This window comes from Globicephala melas, chromosome 11 (genome assembly GCF_963455315.2).
Source record: "Globicephala melas chromosome 11, mGloMel1.2, whole genome shotgun sequence".
In the NCBI taxonomy this organism is placed as follows: Eukaryota; Metazoa; Chordata; class Mammalia; order Artiodactyla; family Delphinidae; genus Globicephala; species Globicephala melas.
The window spans coordinates 40,554,827-40,577,269 of record NC_083324.2 but is presented as its reverse complement, the minus strand read 5'-3'; the positions used below and the strand labels follow the sequence as shown (position 1 = coordinate 40,577,269).

The 22,443-nt window shown below is 39.9% G+C and overlaps 1 protein-coding gene across 1 annotated transcript in view; it reads left to right on the top strand.

Moving 5' to 3' along the window:
- The window catches only part of KLHL18 (kelch like family member 18), a 154,503-nt gene that overhangs the window by 28,452 nt on the left and 103,608 nt on the right, over nt 1-22,443 (top strand). The window lies entirely within an intron of this gene.

The following is a 22,443-nucleotide window of genomic DNA, read 5'->3' as shown; positions in this document are numbered from 1 at the left end:
ACCGAACATAAGTCAGCATATCCAAGTACTCCATGTGGTAGAGACAATTTTTGGTCATTTTATCCCTAATACAATCTAATTTCTGCCTCACCAGACAGCACTCACAACTATGTACATCTCAGAGAGAAAACCTGTATGTATACTCCATCGAAGTACAATAATTTTCCATGCTTTTTTTAAATTGAGAAAATGGTTTGTATCTAGAGAACTGGTGTTCAGATCAAAGTGCTCTCTCAACAGCAATTTATTGAATCCTCTCTATATGCCAAAACCTGTGGGTAGAAATAGAATGTACAGAAATAAATGAGATAATGCCTGCCTTTGGGAGGCTCTCAAAGTAACTGGAGAAACACTTCAAACAGTTAAGGGGTAGTACTGTATTGAACATACTGTAAATATGGGACCAGAATGCTAAGGGAAAAGGAAGTAACTCCTCATGCCTGGAGGAGTTTAGGAAGGACATGGTACATAAGTTGAGCACTAAATAGTAACTATTTATCTGACCAAAAAGGGGGCAGGTGAGGGCATTTCCAGGCAGTGAACATTAGCCCTATTAGTGAGTTTGTTAGTAACTTTGGAGCATACTTGAAGCCAAGAGGGTTGTTCTCTCCTTTCCTACAGAGAACCAAAGCAAGTGGTTAGACAGCTTTATGTGCTAGGTTATGAAAATCTGAATCTAGGTTATAGACTTTCAACAGTGGAGCAGCTGCTAGCCAAGGCAGGGGCTAAGGCGAAAGACTGCCTGAAATCATTCCTTTTTTTTTTTTTTTTTTTTTTTTTTTTTTTTGCGGTACGCGGGCCTCTCACTGTTGTGGCCTCTCCCGTTGCGGAGCACAGGCTCTGCAGCCAGGCTCATCGGCCATGGCTCACGGGCCCAGCCGCTCCGCGGCACGTGGGATCTTCCCGGACCGGGGCACGAACCTGTGTCCCCTGCATCAGCAGGCGGACTCTCAACCACTGCGCCACCAGGGAAGCCCTGAAATCATTCTTAAATACGTGCTTATGTGAGAATGTCTGGCTTCCTAGGGTTTGTACTGTCTAGGGTGGTGTAATAACACAGCCATCAGGAATGAGCCTCCCATTCCCTTGGAATACATTTTCACAGCTTTAAAATTTTTTTACTCCTTTACAAATTCATGAAGAATGAGGAACCCAATGACGATTTAGAGTTGGGCTCCTTGGTGGAGTGAGGGCTGCTTTTTTTCTCAAAGGATGCTTAACAACCCTTGATAGTTTGGGGCATCACAATTGAATGCTGGCAAAGTAAATTTTTTTAAAATGTTGAAAACATGATTCATACAAACACAGAATGAACATATGTCAAGATTTATTAACTTATTAATAAGGGAGCCAGGAAGTTAAAGCTGGTTATAAGAGCATGTTGAGGAACTGGGTATTCATAGACATTTATAAAAGAAAACTAGGAGTAAAAAAGGAATGTTAGAATTAAAACGTTAGATTAGATATAAAACTGGTTCATATCCAGGAGGGCATTCAAACTGTTCCCTTTGGGGTTATCTTTTCTACTGGATAATATCTAGCATATAACTTCAGAGTCTAAGCCTATACTTGATAGTAATAACAATGCTACATTCCCTTAGGGTAGGTAATGAATTAACTCTTAGATGAGACCACCATCCATCCCCAGTAATGCATTGAAAGTACATGCCACCTACCTTCTTGCCTTTTTTCCAAGTAATTTTTCTTAACAACATTTCATATTTCTTCAGCCAGGCATTTGAGTTCTCTTCCCCCACCCAGCCCACATCTGTCCCAGCATGCCTTTTTAACTCCAGCTGCCCTCTACACCTTACCATCCATGTATACCACTCTCTTCTACTTTAGAACTATTGTCCACCTTCTCCCATCAACCAAAGACCCTGCCGTTCATTGCCAGAGGTCAGAGTACAACTTATCCTTCAAGGGCAAGTGCACTTGGCACTCTCTCCTCAGAATCAGTGCTGTAATAAATTGAATCACCCTTGACACCCTTCCAAATTACTTAGTACCAATCTTTCTTGGCTGGTCTAAAAAAAATGGTTTCTTGGGATTTCACTATTTTATATGCTTGGAACCTCTCTAGAGACAGCCTGCTGAAAAACTAAGTCTTCAGCTATTAAGGCATTTGGTCCTGTTTAATTGGATTTGATGGCTTGGGCACACCTGCACTAAAGCTTTCAAATGAAATGCGCGTTCTGTTGCATGAGCCTAATTTAAAACTGGCCCAAGGGGACATTTTGTACAATTGGTGGAAATTTTGTGATATCATGTTGAGACTTAAAATGAGTAAATTCAGCTTTGACAGATTTTTTTTTTTTTCTTTTTGGCTGCATTGGGTCTTCGTTGCTACACGTGGGCTTCTCTCTAATTGCGGAGAGCAGGGGCTACTCTTCATTGTGTGCACAGGCTTCTCATTGCGGTGGCTTCTCTTGTTGCGGAGCACGGGCTCTAGGCACACTGGCTTCAATGGTTGTAGTTTGCAGGCTCTAGAGCGCAGGCTCAGTAGTTGTGGCACACAGGCTTAGTTGCTCTGCAGCATGTGGGATGTTCCCGGACAAGGGCTTGAACCCATGTCCCCTGCATTGGTAGGCAGATTCTTAACCACTGCGCCACCAGAGAAGCCCTTGACTGAATTTTTTTTTTTTAACATCTTTATTGGGGTATAATTGCTTTACAATTTGACTGAATTTTTGATGCAAAAAAAAAATCAAGGAACTTTGGAAATGGGGCCACAAAAAGGATGATATACCATTAATTCTGGCAGTTGATAATGGGACAACTGCATATCCACATGCAAAAGAATGAATTTGTTATACTAAGTGAAGTAAGCCAGACAAAGATAAATATCATATGATATCGCTTATACATGGAATCTAAAAAAAATGATACAAATGAACTTATTTACAAAATAGAAATAGACTCACAGACATAGAAAACAAACACAGTTACCAAAGGGAAAAGAGGGGTGAGGGATAAATGAGGTATTTCAGATTAAAATGTACAAACTACTATATATAAAATAGATAATCAACAAAGACCTACTGTATAGCACAGGGAACTATACTCAATGTCTTGTAATAACCTATAATGGACAAAATAACGTAAAAAAAGAATATATATATTTATGTATATGTATAAGTGAATCACTTTGCTGTACATCTGAAACTAACACAACGTTATAAATCAACTCTATTTCAGTAAGGAAAAATTTTATGCAAAAAAAAAAAAAAAAAGAAAGAATGAATTTGAACTACTATCTCACAAAATTAACTCAGAATGGACCAAAGACCTACATAAAACTGTAAAACTCTTAGATGAAAACATAGGTGTAAATCTTCATGACCATGAATTTGTCAATGTTTTCTTAGATATGGTACCAAAAGTACAAGTAAAAGAAAAAAAAAACTGGACTTCATCAAAATTTTTAACTTTTGTGCTTCAAAGGACACCACCAAGAAACTGAACCCACATATAGGAGAAAATATTTGCAAATCATATATCTGATAATGGACATGTATCTAGACTATATAAACTCTTACAACTTAATAATGAAAGATAACCCGTTAAAAATGGACAAAGGACTTGAATAGACATTTCTACAAAGACGATATTAAAGTGGCTAATAAGCACATGAAAAGACACTCAGCATCATTAGTCATTATGGAAATGGAAATCAAAACCAAATGAGATACTACTTCATACCCCCTGGGGCGGCTGTAATAAAAAAGACAGATAATAACTGTTGTTTAGAATGTGGAGAAATTGAAACCTTATACACTGCTGAGGGAAGATAAAATGGTAGAGCCACTTTGGAAAACAGTCTGGCAACTACTCAAAAGGTTAAATGTAGAGCTACTGTTTGACCCAGCAATTCCACTCGTAGGTATATACCAAGAGGAATGTATATGTATGTCTACACAAAAGCTTTTATTTGGGTCATAACAACACTATTCATAATAGCCAAAAAGTGGAAACAATCCAAATTTCCATCAGCTGAAGAATGGATGAACAATTGTGGTATACCCATCAATTAAATGTTATTCCTCTATAAAAAGGAATGCAATACTGATACGTGCTACAATAATAGATTAACCTTAAAAACATGCTAAATGAAAGAAGTCAGTCACCAAACACCACATATTGTGTGATTTCATTTATGTAAAGTGGCCAGAATAGGCAAATCTCTAGAGACAGAAAGTAGAGTGGTGGTTGCCTGTGGCTGGGGGAGATAGAATGAGGAAATGGGGAGCAACTGCTAATAAGTTCAGAGTTTTTAAGAGGGTAACAAAATGGCCTAATATTAGATTGTGGTGATGATTGCACCACACTATGAATATACTAAAAAGAGTTGAATAGTTGTGATAGAGACCATGTGGTCCACAAAGCCTAATATATTTACTACTGAGCTCTTTACAGGAAAGTTTGCCAATTTCTCCCTTAAAGTAAGTTTTAAATTGAAATGTGTGAGTCCTCCAACTCTTTTCTTCTTTGTAAAAATTATTTTGGCTATCCTGTGTCCTTTGCATTTCCATATAATTTTTTTTTTTTTTTTGCGGTACGCGGGCTTCTCACTGTTGTGGCCTCTCCGGTTGTGGAGCGCAGGCTCCGGACACACAGGCTCATCGGCCATGGCTCACGGGCCCAGCCGCTCCGTGGCATGTGGGATCTTCCCGGACTGGAGCACGAACCCTTGTCCCCTGCATCGGCAGGCGGACTCCCCAGGCGGACTCCCAACCACTGCGCCACCAGGGAAGCCCATCCATATAAATTTTAAGATCAGCTTGTCAGTTTTTCCAGAAAGGTCTGCTGGATTTTGATAGTGATTGTGTTAAATTTATAAGTCAAATTGAGGAGATCATTTTTTAATTAATCTCATATTGTCTGATATTTTACTGGTGAAAACCTCTTCAACTGTCTTATGTGTCCTTTTGATAAGAACTATATAATTTTTGACCACTGCCTTGCTTTCTGGCATAAATTATTCAAGCTCATTTCATAATTGTTCTTGTCACAGCCAAGGAGTTCTGGTTCTTTCAGTGGAGTCAATATTTTGGTTCTTGGTACATTGCTATTGGGGATGTTACTGCTCCAAAGCCCTCTCAGTGCACAGAGCTAGGGTATATTTGAATATAAATAAATAAATAGATAGATACATACATAAGTAAATCCCCTATATACACACACATACACATTTATATCTATTTATTATTTATGTCATTGTATGTGTATATTTGTTTTCTTTTCTTTTTTTTTTTCCGGTACGCGGGCCTCTCATTGTTGTGGCCTCTCCCGTTGTGGAGCACAGGCTTCGGACGCGCAGGCTCAGCAGCTGTGGCTCACGGGCCCAGCCACTCCGCGGCATGTGGGATCTTCCCCGACCGGGGCACGAACCCATGTCCCCTGCATCGGCAGGCAGACTCTCAACCACTGCGCCACCAGGGAATCCCTGTATGTGTATATTTGTATATTATATATGTATATACCTATATTAACATTCATGAGTAGTTCACACTGAATCCACTAGTTCTAATCCAATACCGCAGAGTTCTTCCAGTTTTCTTCATTTCCATATTTGTTACTCCCTTCTTTGCAATGAGAAACCTGGCTTACATATTCTGTGATATACCTATATGTTTATATATTTTATATAAATAGATAGTTATAGCTGTGTCTGTATCTATACACTATATACTATATTAGTCTATATATATTTATGTATGGTAGGATTGGACTTTCCACCATCTCTGTGACTATCAAAGACAGACTGTCTTCTTTCCTCATGTTCTAACTGGGACCCCAAGCGGTCAAGGAACATTCCCAAGATCATTCTATTAGTGATGGACACAGGCCTTGCTGAACACAGGCCTCCCCACCCCCTGATGGGTTTGATTGTTTCCTGTGATTCCACAGCAAGCATAGACCTGACTCCGAGTAGGAGGATGTCTTAGGTTGGCTGCCCTTGAAACAGACTCTGAGCTGCAGAGAGTTTGTTCCACAAACTTGTACAGCAAGTCTGTTAGAGAACATGCTCAGTAGACACAACTGTAAGGGGCAAAGGAGACAGAACTGGGCAGAAGGAGAAGCCAACCAAGGTTGGAAATGAGACCTCAGATCACCCTACAAGCAGATCTGGAGCTGGGGTAGCCCCCGAAGTTGACTCAAGTTGTGAGATGAGGAGCTGGCTTTTTTATCTCCACATCAGCCCACCATTGGCTATGGGCTGGCCCCTGGAACGGGGCATAGCCTGCATGGCCAGTTCCCTGTAGCTGAGGGCAGTTTCCAGTGAGAAGTGCAGCTATGAACTGTCAACAATTAATACAGCAGCTGAGGGATGGGTGCGTCAGCTCTGAAGAGGGGATGGGATAGAGCCCCACAGAATCCACTAGAGGGAAAGAAGTCTAGCCTGCAGGCAGTGATGTCAGACAAGTATTCAGCATCGCACAGGAGGTGGAGCTCAAGGAGCAGAATTAGAACAGGCAAGGACAGCTGGCATTTTGGCGCTAGAAACGGGTCCTGGGAACAGCTTACTGGGCATGAAGAGAGCACATGGTGTGAGAAGGTTCTGAGCTGGACCTTTTACTTCAGGCCTGTGTGTTTAGGGGCTGAATGGTCCAAGTAAAAAGAAATCGCAGGATCTCTCTGAGTTGCTTCCTTTCAGTTCATCAACTTCAAGTGGCAGTTGTGATTTAGTTATGTGTTGCTTTCCTCCTTGAGTATTGAACTTACGACAGTTGATAAATTGACCTCATAAAAAAATATAAGTTCAAGGGGAATTCCCTGGCTGTCCAGTGGTTAAGACTTGGGCTTGGGACTTCCCTGGTGGTGCAGTGGTTAAGAATCCATCTGCCAATGCAGGGAACACAGGTTTGATCCCTGGTCCGGGAAGATCCCACATGCCACGGAGCAACTACGCCTGCGTGCCACAATTACTGAGCCTGTGGTCCTAGAGTCCATGCTCCACAACAAGAGAAGCCCCCGCTCGCCGCAACAAGAGAAAGCCTGCACGCAGTAACCAAAACCCAACACAGCCAAAAAAAAAAAAGACTCGGGCTTTAACTGCCGTGGACCCAAGTTCAATCCCTGGTTGGGGAACTAAGGTCCCACAAGCTGTGCAGTGTGGCAAAAAAATTCTGATTTTTACAATGGAGTCTTAGTCTGAGACTGGTTATGATCCTTGGATACTTCTACCAGCCACTTAAAGACAACATAAAATTGTGTTGATGCTACTCTGAGGTCAGCTCAGCCCACAGGTAAGTCCTAGAAGGAGGTACTTTTCTGTTCTAGTCAGGAGTCTTTGTCTTCTGTGGGATTTGTGCCTATTCTCCCTGTATCACGTGGGGTTCACTTCCTTCTTGTGCTGAATCCACTTGTGTCTAATCCATTGACTATTCTCTCAGCCCCTCTCTGCATTAACTCTGTTCCATGGGAGAGCCCAGAGAACACTCCTTTTATCAAAGCAGTCAAGAATGCACTAGTAGGGACTTCCCTGGTGGCTCAGTGGTTAAGACTCTGCACTCCCAATGCAGGGGGCCCGGATTCAATGCCTGGTCAGGGAACTAGATCCCACATACATGCCGCAGCTAAGAGTTCTCATGCCACAACTAAGGAACCGGTGAGCTGCAACTAAGGAGCCCACCTGCCGCAACTAAGACCCAGCACAACCAAATTAATCAATCAATCAATTAATTTTTTTAAAAAAAAGAAAAGAATGCACTGGTGAGGGGCTTCCCTGGTGGTCCAGTGGTTAAGACTCTGTGCTTCCAATGCAGGGGGTGTGGGTATGATCCCTGGTCAGGGAACTAAAAATCCGATATGTCTCGCAGAGTGGCCAAAAAAATGCACTGGTGAGAGAGACACCAGCATCAAGGAAAAACAGTGGTGACTGGTCTACGGAGGCTGGGGCTAACAGTAGGAGATGCTCTTAGACTATCAGCTTCATCATAGGTTGCAAAGATAATAGAGGTCAAGTGGTATAGCACTTAACTCTAAGAAGAAAAGTGAGCACAATTATTTTAATTAAAGAAATGCAGAAAGCTCTACAACTGGTTAATAGAAATGGGGTATAGTCATCATCTTACTTCACCTTCCCAGCAGCCCAGTGAAGCCATTTTACAGAGAAGCAAATCAATGCTGGGAAGGACCAATGCCTTTGCCCAAGATCCACTGAAAGAGGCAGACTTGGACTCAACTGCATGGCCACCTGTCACCCAAGTCCAAGCATTAGCATCACACCATGCTGCTTATGGAAGACGTGTGAGACACAGTTCCAACCCCTCCAGTAGCTAACAGGTCTCTGGGAGACAGGATCAGTATGAACAGATTCAGAGGAGGAACAGAGATAATGTTTGTTGAAACTTGATTCTATGGGATTTTCATCAGAACTCAGAGGTTGGCACTTACCGCACGGACCTACTGTATGGAGCAGGTGGATTGGTCAGCACAAGGGGGTGCTGTGGTGCATCGCCCAAATTCCCCTTCTGGACCCAAGGTACTTATCTCACTAGCTGCCTGTGGGTTCTAATCACAGGACATAGAGCTTCTGAAATTCCATACCATGCTCAACGCTTGGCTTTATCATAGCACTAGTGCTCCTTTAAAATTGTGTGGTGGATCATCTTCTAACCTTGAACACTGACTGTAAACTCATTTTCTTCCTTTACTTTCTCAGAGAATTGCAGGTCAGCTACTTGCAAAAGTTCCTTTATCTTTGCCCTGGCATCTGCTTTGTTTCCCTTCAGGAAGCTCTCCTGCTCTGTGTCTGAACTGTAACCCAGAGTCATGATAAATACATTTATAGCATGTGCTATACTGAAAAAAAACCCAACAAATTAGCTTCCTCAAAAAATTAGACATAGAATTACCAAATAATTCAGCAATTTCACTTCTGGGTACATACCCAAAAGAATTGAAAGCAGGAAATCAAACAGATATTTGTACACCAATGTTCATAGCAGCATTATTCACAATAGCCAAAAAGTGGAAACAACCCAAATATCTATGAATGGATGAATAAATAAACAAAATATGGTTGGGATATTAATCAGCTATAAAAAGGAATGAAGTTCTGATAATGCTACAAATGGATGAACCGTGAACATATTATGCTAAGTGAAATTAGACACAAAATGACAAATATTATATGATTGCACTTATATGAGGTACCTTTAATAGACAAATTCATAGAGAAAAAAGTAGAATAGTGGTTTTACAATAGCCAAGACATGGAAACAACCTAAATGTCCATTGACAGATAACTAGATAAAGAAGATGTGGTATATATACACAATGGAATATTAGTCATTAAAAAGAATGAAATAATGCCATTTGCAGCAACATGGATGACTTAGAGATTATCATACTAAGCGAAGTATGTCAGAAAGAGAAAGACAAATACCATATGATATCACTTATACATGGAATCTAAAATACAACACAAATGAACACATCTACAAAACAAAAACAGACTCACAGATATAGAGAACAGACTTGTGGTTGCCAAGGTGGGTGGGAGGGAAGGGCTGGGAGTTTGGGATTAGTAGATGCAAACTATTGTATATAGGATGGGTAAACAACAAGGTCCTACTGTATAGCACGGGGAACTATATTCAATATCCTGTGAGAAACCATAGTAGAAAAGAGTATGAAAAAGAAAAAAAAAATATATATATATATATATAACTGAGTCACTTTGCTGTACAGCAGAAATTAACATTGTAAATCAACTATACTTCAATAATTTTTTTTTTTTAAGTAGAATTGTGGTTACCAGGGCCTGGGGGAGAGGTGAGTGGAAGTTACTGTTTAATGGGTGCACAGTTTCAGTTTGAGATGATGAAAAAGTTCTGGAGATGGATAGTGGTGATGGTTGCACAACAATGTGAATGTACTTAATGCCACTGAACTATACACCTAAATACAGCACATGCTATAAATGTATTTTCTTCATAACCTTGGAACTGCAACTTTAGTTCATTTACAAGATAGAAAATGTCAGCTATATAATCCAGTTGCTAACACCAATCTTCTCTGTCATTAAATCAGATCAGATTTACCTATTGTCAGAAAACATCTGTTTATTTTTTACATCAAATAAATGTGTTAATACTTATTTCAAGGAACATGACAGTAACCACTAGGAAATAAATAAATCTTATAAATCAGATTATTAAAATCTATCTAGTTTAAAGTGATATAGTTCTTGGGCTTCCCTGGTGGCGCAGTGGGCTTCCCTGGTGGCACAGTGGTTAAGAATATGCCTGCCAATGCAGGGGACACGGGTTTCAGCCCTGGTCCAGGAAGATCCCCCATGCCACGGAGCAACTAAGCCCATGTGCCACAACTACTGAAGCCCACGCGCCTAGAGTCTGTGCTCCACAACAAGAGAAGCCACCGCAATGAGAAGCCCATGCACCACAACGAAGAGTAGCCCCCGCTCGCCGCAACTAGAGAAAGCCCCCGTGCAGCAACAAAGACCCAATGCAGCCAAAAATAAATAAATAAATAAATAAAATAAAGTGATATAGATCTAATATAATTAAGTTATCCATTTTATAATCTTACTAAAAATAAGATAATACATCAATATATTGTTTCTTACTAATTTCTAATAATGCAATGTAATGTGTAGCTAAAATTATACATTACTTGTAAAACAAGGAGTATGATGAATGCATGGTTTCCCTGGGTAAAGAGTACATATGTGTATGTGGATGTGATTCAAATTCTAGTGTTTAGCTTTTTAAAAAAATTAATAAAAATCAAGTATAAAAACAGTAAATAACTCCATTATAGGAAATCTTTTCCTATTTAATGAAAGAGAAAAGTATTTACTGCTAAACACTAATTAAACTAGCACGTAATTTCATTTTTTTTTTTTGGTCGATAGAAAGTAGACAATATTTAACAATTTTTAGGGAGTTCCCTTGCTGTCCAGTGGTAGCACTCGGTGCTTTCACTGCCGTGGCCAGGGTTCAGTCCCTGGTCAGGGAAATAAGATCCCGCAAGCTACATGACGTGGCCGGAACAAAACCAATTTTTTTTTTTTTTTTTTTTTTTTTGCGGTACGCGGGCCTCTCACTGTTGTGGCCTCTCCCGTTGCGGAGCACAGGCTCCGGACGCGCAGGCTCAGTGGCCATGGCTCACGGGCCCAGCCGCTCCGCGGCATGTGGGATCTTCCCGGACCGGGGCACGAACCCGCGTCCCCTGCATCGGCAGGCGGACTCTCAACCACTGCGCCACCAGGGAAGCCCCAAAACCAATTTTTAAAACAATAAGGATTTACCATTATAACAAATACTTCATGATATGATTTTTTTTTTTTTTTTGGCTGCGTTTTGGGTCTTCATTGCTGCGCGGGGGCTTTCTCTAGTTGCGGCGAACGGGGGCTACTTTCGCCACGGTGCTCGGGCTTCTCATTGAGGTGGCTTCTCTTGTTGCAGAGCACGGGATCTAGGCGAACGGGCTTCAGTAGTTGTGGCTCGCGGGCTCAGTAGTTGTGGCTCGCGGGCTCCAGAGCGCAGGCTCAGTAGCTGTGGCACACGGGCTTAGTTGCTCCGTGGCATATGGGATCTTCCCAGACCAGAGCTCAAACCCGTGTGCCCTGCATTGACAGGTGGATTCTCAACCACTGTGCCACCAGGGAAGCCAATCATGATATGATTTGATAAAAATGATTTTAACTACCTAATCAAGTAATGCACAACAAATCTAAAATAAATCAGATAAAAGTTTTATCCCAGATATCTGGAAAGATTTAGTAGTCCCATGAAAACGTTCCAGGTATATTTAAAAGAATCACTGTCAATAGTCCATACTTTTTTCTTTCCGAGAATGATCATTTAAAGACCTGCTTACATTGTATACATATAGAAAGACATTTTTGGCATTCAGGACAGAATTTCTTTCTTATTTCTTATATTTCTTTCTAGCTTTTTAAAAATTGAAGTATAGTTTATCTACAAAATCTTGTTAATTTCAGGTGTACAACACAGTGATTCTGTTTTACATATATATATTCCTTTTCAGATTCTTTTCCCTTACAGGTTATTACAAAATATTGAATATAGTTCCCTGTGCTGTGCAGAAGGTCCTTGTTGGTTATTTTATATATAGTAGTGTGTATATGTCAATCCCAATCTCCCATTTTATCCCTCCGTCACCCTCCTTTCCCCTTTGGTAACCATAAGTTGGTTTTCTATGTCTGTGAGTCTCTTTCTGTTTTGTAAATAAGTTCACTTGTATCTTTTTTTTTTGGCCAAGCCACGTGGCATGTGTGATCCTAGTTCCCCGACCAGGGATTGAACCTGTGCCCCCTGCATTGGAAACTTGGAGTCTTAACCACTGGACCGCAAGGGAAGTCCCTGTATCATATTTTAGATTTCACATGTAAGTGATGTCATATGATATTTATCTTTCTCTTTCTGACTTACTTCACTTAGTATGATAATCTCTAGGTCCATCCATGTTTCTGCAAATGGCTTTATTTCATTCTTTTTTATGGCTGATACTCTTGCCTTTTTTGTTCTGCTCTCAAGTGATTATCTAACAAGAGCTAGGCATTCTTGGGCAATAGTCAGGGGATAGAAGAGGCAAAATTATTGAATAAAAATTGTCTATACTCCCACTGCCTCTATCATTTATCCGAATTCAAAACTTGGGGCAGAATGCCCTGGTCTTAATTTAACTTTACCCTTAACAGAAATGAGCCCAAGACAGGGAGAGACAGCAAGCCCTCTCCAAGAGTATAGAAGGGTAATGCCTTTTTCTTATAAAGGGACAGAGGGCTATTGGTGATCCAGGCCTAGACTTGGGCCAACCAATGTTAGAAAATTTATGGGCAATGAAGAACTGGAAACATGTATCAAAGCCCTAAGAAGGCCTTCTCATGCCCCAGTGGAATCAGATCCTGGTTTGAAGACCACACACACATCTTGGTCATAGTGGAGCTGGTGAAGTGATATTGCCTCTTCACTCTACCAGATTCAGAAGGACTTGGAGGTAAATCCCTCGGCCAGAAAAGGGAAGGACTATGACCTTTTAATGAGTAATTAATAATAATAATAATACCTTTTCTTAACTTATTCATAGGTTTTCATGAATATACTGTTACTTTTTATTATTTATGCTTAGTGCTCACACACACTGGTTTTCATGTTTTCTTGACATTAAAATTGACAAGAGATATCTTTTAATTCTTTTAATAGTTAGCCAAAATTTGATTTTCTCTTCCGAACTTTTTTGTTTGAAGATCTGTAATCATTTTGTGACTTTGTTTAAGTTCCTATATTGAGATCACCCCAGAACACTTTTTAAAGGAGCAATCTACCTAAACTGTTACACTTGGGAAATGGCTCAAGAGAAGCTAATTTATCAACATAATGAAATACCATGCAGTCAACAGAAATGGCAATGTTGAAGGCAAATGATGTGGTTGTGTACAATAGCATTTTAAAAAATTTTATTGGAGCATAATAGATTTACAATGTTGTATTAGTTTTAGGTGTACCACATAGTGATTTAGTTATACATATACATATATTCATTCTTTTTCATATTTTTTTCCCATATAAGTTATTACAGAATATTGAGTATAGTTCCCCATGCTATACAGTAAGTCCTTATTGGTTATCTATTTTATATATAGTAGAGTGTGTATGTTAATTCCAAGCTTACAAAGCATCTTAAATGCAGAAACTAGAACACTGATATCAGTGAGTCAGGTTATGTTGGTTCAGAGCTGAATTGGAGAAATTTAACATATTAAGTGGAAGATATATGAGGAATTTTTGCCCTTAAATCATTTTCTTAATGTGGTCAAAATATGTGTTGTACAATAAAAATATGCAGTGAATGTTGAGAGCAGTGATCACTGTTAATGAGTAAACAAAAGTGTTCCTTGCAAATTAATTAGTAAGTAAAAGGACTTTCAAAGGGCAATGAGCTTAAGTTATAAAAAGGAGAGTTGGTTATAGAAAAACCTATTTGGCAAAAGGCTGCCAAAGAGACCCTAAAACATCTCTCCAGGGGGTAAATTCAAGAAAGGCCAAAGTAATAGGCTTATGGGGTAATGAACAAATCTGCAGAATGAAGGTCCAAGGACCTGTTGCTATTGATAAGCTTGAATATTTTGACATCCCCTCTCAAAGCAAGAAAACTAGCCAAGGCAAAGGGAAATGTAGTGTGTATAAACTCAACAACCACATATCAAATATGTGTAAACCTCTGCCTCTGTGTTTCAGCATTTGCCCCCCTCTCAAGTTTCTCCTCTTTCCTCTTTCCCTCCTTCCTGGGATCCTGGGTAAGGAAGCTTGAATAGGGGGAGTGGTTGGTCCTTGCTCATTAACCTATTTATCCCACTTGGATTTTGCCTCTGCTCTGTCAGCTCACTGGGATGTGCTGGCCAGTGAAGCTTACCTCAAGCTCCACTGCCTGGGAGTCTTCCTCAGCCACAGTTACTCTACAGCTCAGTTGCCTTGTTGGTTCTGATGTCATGTTGAATGTAGCACCATGTTGAATAGAGTACCACTGTGTGGTAGGGCCCTTTGGATGCAGCACTGTGTTGGTGGTGGCAGCATGTTAGAGGAAGTCCATGTTGGATAGAGTGCCACATTGGCAGCAGTGCCATGTTGGCTGTAGCACCATGTTGGCAGTGGCACCAAGTAGACGGGGGCATGTTGGTGGGCCATCTGTGATTACTGAGTGCTGCATGGGCTCTCTAAATGACTGCTCCAGGAAATCCAGAACAAGCTGTCTACTCTGGGATTTCTCATCCCACCCCAAAACTGTGGGTCCTTAATACACATACTGTCCTTGGAAGTTCAATCCTGAGAGAAGTGTGGAACTAGAGCCCCATCTCTGACTTCTTCCTGTCTTCCAAAAAATCGAAAGAAAGTAAAAATCACCCATCATTCCACCCTACATAGATAGCTGCTGATGATATTTGCATAATAATATTTTTATTTGTGTGTACATTTGAATGAAATGGTACACGTTATACATAATGTTTTATAATATTTTTATTTAGTAGTATATTTGTCAGTCTTCACTGTGTGTGTGTATGTGATCTTATTTATTTATTTTAATTTTTCTTGAAATATAATTGATTTACAATGTTGTATTAGTTTCACGTGTACAGCAAAGTGATTCACATATATATGTATATATATATTCTTTTTTAGATTCTTTTTCATTATAGTTTATTACAACATATTGAGTATAGTTCCCTGTGCCAAACAGTCCTTGTTTTTTATCTATTTTACATGTAGTGGTGCGTATATTTTATACTCTTTTTTTTTTTTTTTTTTGCGGTACGCGGGCCTCTCACTGTTGTGGTCCCTCCCGTTGCGGAGCACAGGCTCTGGACGTAGGCTCAGCGGCCATGGCTCACGGGCCCAGCCGCTCCGCGGCATGTGAGATCTTTCCAGACTGGGGCACGAACCCGTGTCCCCTGCATCGGCAGGCGGACTCTCAACCGCTGCGGAAGCCTCCTGGTGTGTATATTTTAATCCCAAACTCCAAATTTATCCCTCCCCTGCCTTTCCCCTTTGGTAACCATAAGTTTGTTTTCTATGTTTGTGAGTCTATTTCTGTTTTGTAAATTATCTTTATTTTTAATGGCTGTATACGCTTCCATAGTATAAATGTACAACTCATTTAATCAATTCCCCATTCATTTTGGGTGCTAACAATTGTTCACTCTTATATAAACAGTGGTGTAGATCCTTGCAGAGAAATCTCTGTTCATCACCACCATGTTTTCATTAGTAAATTTCCTAGAATTAGAATTTCTGGGTCAAGGGATAAACTAAAGTGATGCATGCTCACTGTAAAAATTCAAACAATACAGAAGTTTATATTGCTAATAGGTGTATACACTTTCAGCCTTTTTTCTCTGCAAGTCCACACACATATGTGTGCACACACACAGACACACATTTATAAAAGGTAAAATGGTATCATACTATGCATATTGTTCCACAGCTTGCTCTTTTATAAGAACTAGAGTAGATCATGAACATCCTCCTAGTCTATAAGTTTACCTCATTTTAAGTTGCAGAGTATTCCAGAATAAAGGTATATTTTGTAAGCCATTCCCCAGTGGACAGACATTTAAGTTGCTTACAGTTTTTCTCATAAATTGTGTGGCAATAAATATTCTTGTTTGTATAACTTTGCACATTGTGTGAGTAATTCTTTAGGATAAATTTCTAGAAGTGGATTTCTGGGTCAAAATGTGTTAGGAACATACTGAAGTTCAGTCTCAGCCTTGGTATTCTACCAAAATTTGATATTTGTGTTTGGTTTTAGCCAAATAGCAAAATGCCTATCTTTCCTGACCTCGTCATCAGTGATCACATGGTAGCCCTGGACATCAACAAGTCCATCTAGTCAACCAAGCTCCTGCTTCGGTTATTGACTGTGGTAGGTAGAATAATGTCCCTCCCCCAAAGATGTCCATTTCTTTCTTTTTTTAAAAATTTATTTTATTTATATATTTATTTACTTATTTATTTTTGGCTGCATTGGGTCTTCATTGCTGTGCACTGGCTTTCTCTAGTTGTGGCGAGCGGGGGCTACTCTTCATTGCGGTGCGAGGACTTCTCATTGCGGTGGCTTCTCTTGTTGCAGAGCATGGGCTCTAGGTGCTCGGGCTTCAGTAGTTGTGGCTCGTGGGCTCTATAGCACAGGCTCATTAGTTGTGGCACACGAACTTAGTTGCTCCGCGGCATGTGGGATCTTCCCGGACCAGGGCTCGAACCCCTGTCCTCTGCATTGGCAGGCAGATTCTTAGCCACTGTGCCACCAGGGAAGTCCAAAGATGTCCATTTCTAATACCTGAAACAGTGAATATGTTAGGTTACATGGCCAAGGGGGATCAAAGGTGCAGACAGAATCAAGTTTACTAATCAACTGATTTTAAAATAGATTATCCTGGATTATCCAGATGGGTACAAGATAATCACGAAGGTCCTTAAAAGTGAAAGAAGGAAGCTGAAAAGAAGGGTCAGAGGGAGACCAGACTATGGAAGAACAGTCAGAGAGATGGCTTTGTAGATGGAGGAAAGGGGCCATGAGCCAAGGAATGTAGGCAACTTCTAGAAACTGGAAAAGGCAAGGAAATGGATTCTTCCCTATTGTCACCTTGATTTTAGCCCAACATCAGACTTCAAACTATAAAATAATAAATTTGTATTGTTTCAAGCTACTAAATTCGTGGTAATTTGTTACAGCAGCAATAGAAAACTAATACCGTGATCAAGAGATTTCTGGTCTAACAGAGCTAATCTGGTTAAGTAAGTATTTATAGGATGGAAAATCAATGAAGAAAATGTTTCATGAGTGTCCTTGACAATGGAACACACATGGTAAAGCTTGTGAGTGGTTTTGGAATCAGAGGCATACAGTGTTTTGTCTATACCTTTCAGATGTTTCTTCAGACAGTCCCTTTAGTGCAGCAGGATGTGTTGGTCAAAGACAGAGAATGGGCTGCTTTCATCATTTTTCTTCAGGCAAAGACATTACCTGACCTGTCAGAGATTTGGGAACTGTCTTCTCATACATATACAAGTTGAAATGGCAGCCATTAGGTGTTGAAGTACAACTATAACAAGAAGACTTATCACTATTTTTCAATAATAATACCAACACAGTAGGACTTACTAACAACCAGTTTTTGCTTACAATAAAAATAGTTTGCAGGAACCTGATAAAGAGAACTGAAACCAATTTAATTTCCTCTCTCTGGATTAAAAAAAGTACTGGGTCCAGGCATACTTTCCTGTCACTACACACTGAGAACAAGCAAAAATAGCTTAGCTATTTGTTCCAACAAATACTTGCTCCTAGAAGACTATGAACTAACAAAAAGAGCTTACTTATCAAAACTAGCATTTTACTCATCGACACTTGCTTAAAGACTGCTGCCTCACTGTGCCTGCCAATCCAAAATTATTGTTATAAATTCTGCCTAATCTCGATCAGTTTCCTGCTTTGCAAGACCCTCCTTTAAACTACCCAGTTTGGGCCCTAAAGCCCTGTAAACATCCTTGCCTGACTTTCCCCTTCTGAGAAATGTTTATGACTTTGTCAATTTGGCATTCTCTTTAATGCTGTAAGTTTATTAAATTTAACTTAACTTGAACAGGTTTTCAGGGGGTCTTTTGGAGAGTCTTTTCCTGATAGAAGTAACCTTGAGAGTGCTAGTATACTTTCCATGAACCCTACTCTAAAGATTCTCCTATATTCTCACTCCAGGGAAGATACTGAAGTTGGTGTGTATGCAGTGGAAGCTGAGTATCACATGGATATTCATAAACAGTTTTATTTCCTTAAACGCAAGTCACCTTGCTCCACAGCAACAGTTCTAGGTCCAAAGTCAAAGGAATCTATTTATTAGAAATAAAAATATGTAAGTGAAAGTAGCAATGTTACATCTACTACTTAGTAGGTGTTTTCTTCAAGTAAAGCAAAACTCTTCAGTATGTGTGTTTGCTTCAGTGAAATTGTATCATCAACTTAGCCTCAAGTCCAGGAATTGAAGAAGAAGGAGATAAATCTTTACCCAGTCAGCTCACTATTAGAGAGGAAGGACGCTTTAATAACTTGATGACAACATCACTGTCAGTTGAACACTTTACTGCAGAACCTACGGAAATAAATCTGGCTCCTCCACTCACCTTTGCTGACTATACTGAAAACGAATGACTGTTTAGTATCACAGAAGTACATGTAACAATCGAGCAGCCCATGTTACTTGGAAATTATGGTGCCCATAAGTATTAAAATGTAAAACTTAAAAAATTTGGCTACTAAAATAAAATAATTATAATTATTTATAAAAATAAATAATAATTACTATATAATAATAATTTTGAAATAATTTTTAAATAATTCTAATTAAAATTTGTATTTGAACAAAATGTGTTTATGGTATACCTCTGTTATACACAATTAAAATTGTTAAAGGTATCACCAAATTTTTATCCAAGAAGTTTGTACTAATGTAAAAAGTATGTACCAATATACATTTTTAAGGCTCTGGAGATGGACTACCTAATTGTCCTCCAGAAAACATGAGCCAGTTGATTCTGCAACACTGAAGAAGAATGTCCATTTATCTGTTGTTAAAGGAGAATTTTTCAAAAAAGTTATAATCGTGAACAGGAATAAATAATGGGCATTTATGAATTGCAAAGTCTTCATAGACATTAACTTGCCTGGTCCTTTTAGCATCCACGTAGTAGGGCAGGCAGTAACAGCTGCTGCCTCCATTTTACAAAGGCAGAGATTGAGCCTCAGAGAAGTGGCACCTAAGGTCACAGACTCTGAGTGGTAGCATGTGGACTTGGCATGGGGTTCTCAGACCCTGTGTTCCATTTTCATGTACCTGGCCACATATGTGACCACATTCTCTATGCTCTCAGCGTCTTTGGGAGCCTTCCAGTTCCTCCTTCAGACCCTCTCACCTTCTGCAGGAGAAGGCCAGGCACAGCCCTATAGCAAAGAGAGTTTCTTCCACCCTTGCCATCTCCGCCCTTGCCATCATTCCCAAATTTAAGAACAATTCTTGTCCACTTGGGACTACCCTGGTGGTCCAGTGGGTAAGACTCCATGCTCCCAATGCAGAGGGCCTGGGTTCAATCCCTGGTCATGGAACTAGATCCTGCATGCATGCCGCAACTAAGAAGTCCACATGCTGCAACTAAAAGATCCCTCATGCTGCAACGAAGATCCCGCGTGCCTCAACTAAGACCCGGTGCAGGCAAAATAAATAAATAATAATAATAATAAAAGAACAATACTTGTCTACTCCACACACACTCAACTCTAGCATCCTAATGCTTTTTACAGCTTTTCTGGACAGAGCAGATTCTCCTTCAAGGGGTGTATAATAGGAAAATCCCACTTGTTTCTTAAAAGCCATTTAGTTATCAAATCACACAATCATAGCTGGCCTTTGAGGTAAGCCCCTTCCCTGCATGCAATACTCCCTCTTTTTTCTTCCAGCCGTTGCTGATACATTTCTGCAAATAGGGTGCCTCTCCCTTTATTGTTGGAAAGCTGAGCTGGTAAAAATGTCTTTCATCTGCTCATATAAAAATATCTTTCTAAATTAAATGTTATTTTTGTTAAGAAAAGCAAATTATATTTAACAGAAAAATTTAAAAATATTTTAAAATTTAAGGGGAAAAATCATTTCCAGTTTCATCCAGAAATAACCACTTTTGACATTTTAGTCTTTTTTTATTCATATATATGTGTGAATATCTCTGTATATGATATAATTTTCAACTGATATGTTAAGTAACTTTTCCACAACTGCTTTTATAGAATCACAGAATCTAGATTTAGAAGAAAACTCAAGGCCTTCAAGATCTTTCTTCCTGGTTTGAGGGCTTTGATTGGGTCTGCCTAGACACTGCTTGTATCCTCCAGGGACTGGAAGCCCAGTTTGTACTAAGAAAATCCATTTCTGGGTTGGAAAATTCTCATTCCGTTTTTGTCTCCTGAAATGACAGAATATGAATATGAATATGTCCTATTTGGATTTCTCTTCTCAGATTGAATATCCCTGGTTTCCATGATTATTCCTTGCTTGACAGAATTTTCAGAGCCACTCATGATGCTGGTCACCCTCCCCAGGGGAGTCTGTTCACTTATAACACTGCCTCCAGTCCCTGACATGAAGTCCCAAGTGCAGCCTGGCAGATGTGTTGAGCAGTGGGGCTGCTGCTTCCCTAACCCCAGACACTTGACCTCCAGTAACACTGCTCAGGATGGCACTATATTTTTAGCAGCTACTTTTACTGTAAGCTTTTGGGTTGGTCTTAAAAAGCCATCAGTCAGGATTAATTGGAGAAAGATAATGCCAGTCAGAATGCTGCCTTTTCAAATCCAAAATCTATTTTGGGGAGTGGAAAGGGAGCCTAACATTGGTTGGGGTGTGTGTGTGTGTGTGTGCACGCGCGTGCACGCGTGTGTGTGCTTGTGTGTTTGTTCACCATCTATCAGATGTAATGCTGAACACATTCATATCTTTATTATTATTATAGTTATTGTTACTGTCATGGCAGTTTCAGTTGGTTGAGGTCCTACTGTGCACTAGACATACATTAATTTCATTTCACAGAGCCCCAGGATAATTAATTGTTGTTTTACACATGAGGAAAGGAAGGCAGGGAAATTGGACAACTTGTTCCAAGGTCCCACACCAGTAAGATGTTTACGCCCATGTTCTACCCCTATATCGTATTGTCTCAGAAAAGTGCAACCACTGATCAACAGTCAAGTTCAGAGTGAGACTCCCTGGAATTCCCTGGCAGTGCAGTGGCTAAAGACTATGTGCTTTCACTGCAGAGATCCTGCAAGCTGATAAATGATCAGATTTTTAATATAGTTCAAAGGTTAAAGTCCACTGAATTTCTTGACAGATTCAATGTGGGGTGTAAGAGGAGTGAAATACAAAACTAAGGATTTTAGCCTGAGCAATAGGGCTGAGATAAAGAAGGCTGTGGGTGGAGCACGTTTTGGGGTGGCATTTGAGCATTTAGGGGTTTTTTTGTTTTTTTTTAAATAAATAAATTTATTTATTAATTTTGGCTGTGTTGGGTCGTAGCTGCATGTGGGCTTTTCTCCAGCTGGAGCGAACGGGGGCTACTCTTCGTTGCGGTGTGCGGGCTTCTCATTGCGGTGGCTTCTCTTGTTGCAGATGGGCTCTAGGTGCGTGGGCTTCAGTAGTTGTGGCACATGGGCTCAGTAGTTGTGGCTTGTGGGCTCTAGAGCGCAGGCTCAGTAGTTGTGGCTCGTGGGCTTAGTTGCTCCACAGCATGTGGAATCTTCCTGGACCAGGGCTCGAACCCGCGTCCCCTGCATTGGCAGGCGGATTCTTAACCACTGTGCCACCAGGGAAGTCCGAGCATTTAGTTTTAAACATGCTGATTTGTAAGTATCTTAATAGACACTCAAGTGGAGATGCCAAGTTAGCAGTTAGCTATACAGGTATACCTTGTTTTATTACATTTTGCTTTTTGCACTTTGCAGATACTGAGCTTTTTACAAATTAAAGATTTATGGCAACGCTGCATTGAGCAAATCTATTGGTGTAATTTTTCTAACAGCATTTGCTCAACTTGCGTCTCTGTGTCACATTTTGGTAATTCTCACAATATTTAAAATTTTTTTGTTATTATTATACTTGTTATGGTGATCTGTGATCAGTGATCTTTGATGTTACTGTTGTGAAAGATTATAACTCACTGAAGGCTCAGATGATGGTTTGCATTTTTTAGTAATAAAATATTTTTTAATTAAGGTATGTACATTTGATAGACATAATGCTATTATACACTTATCAGACTACAGTGTAAACATAACTTTTATATGCACTGTGAAACTAAAAAATTCATATGACTCGCTTTATTGAGATATTCACTTTATTGCAGTGGT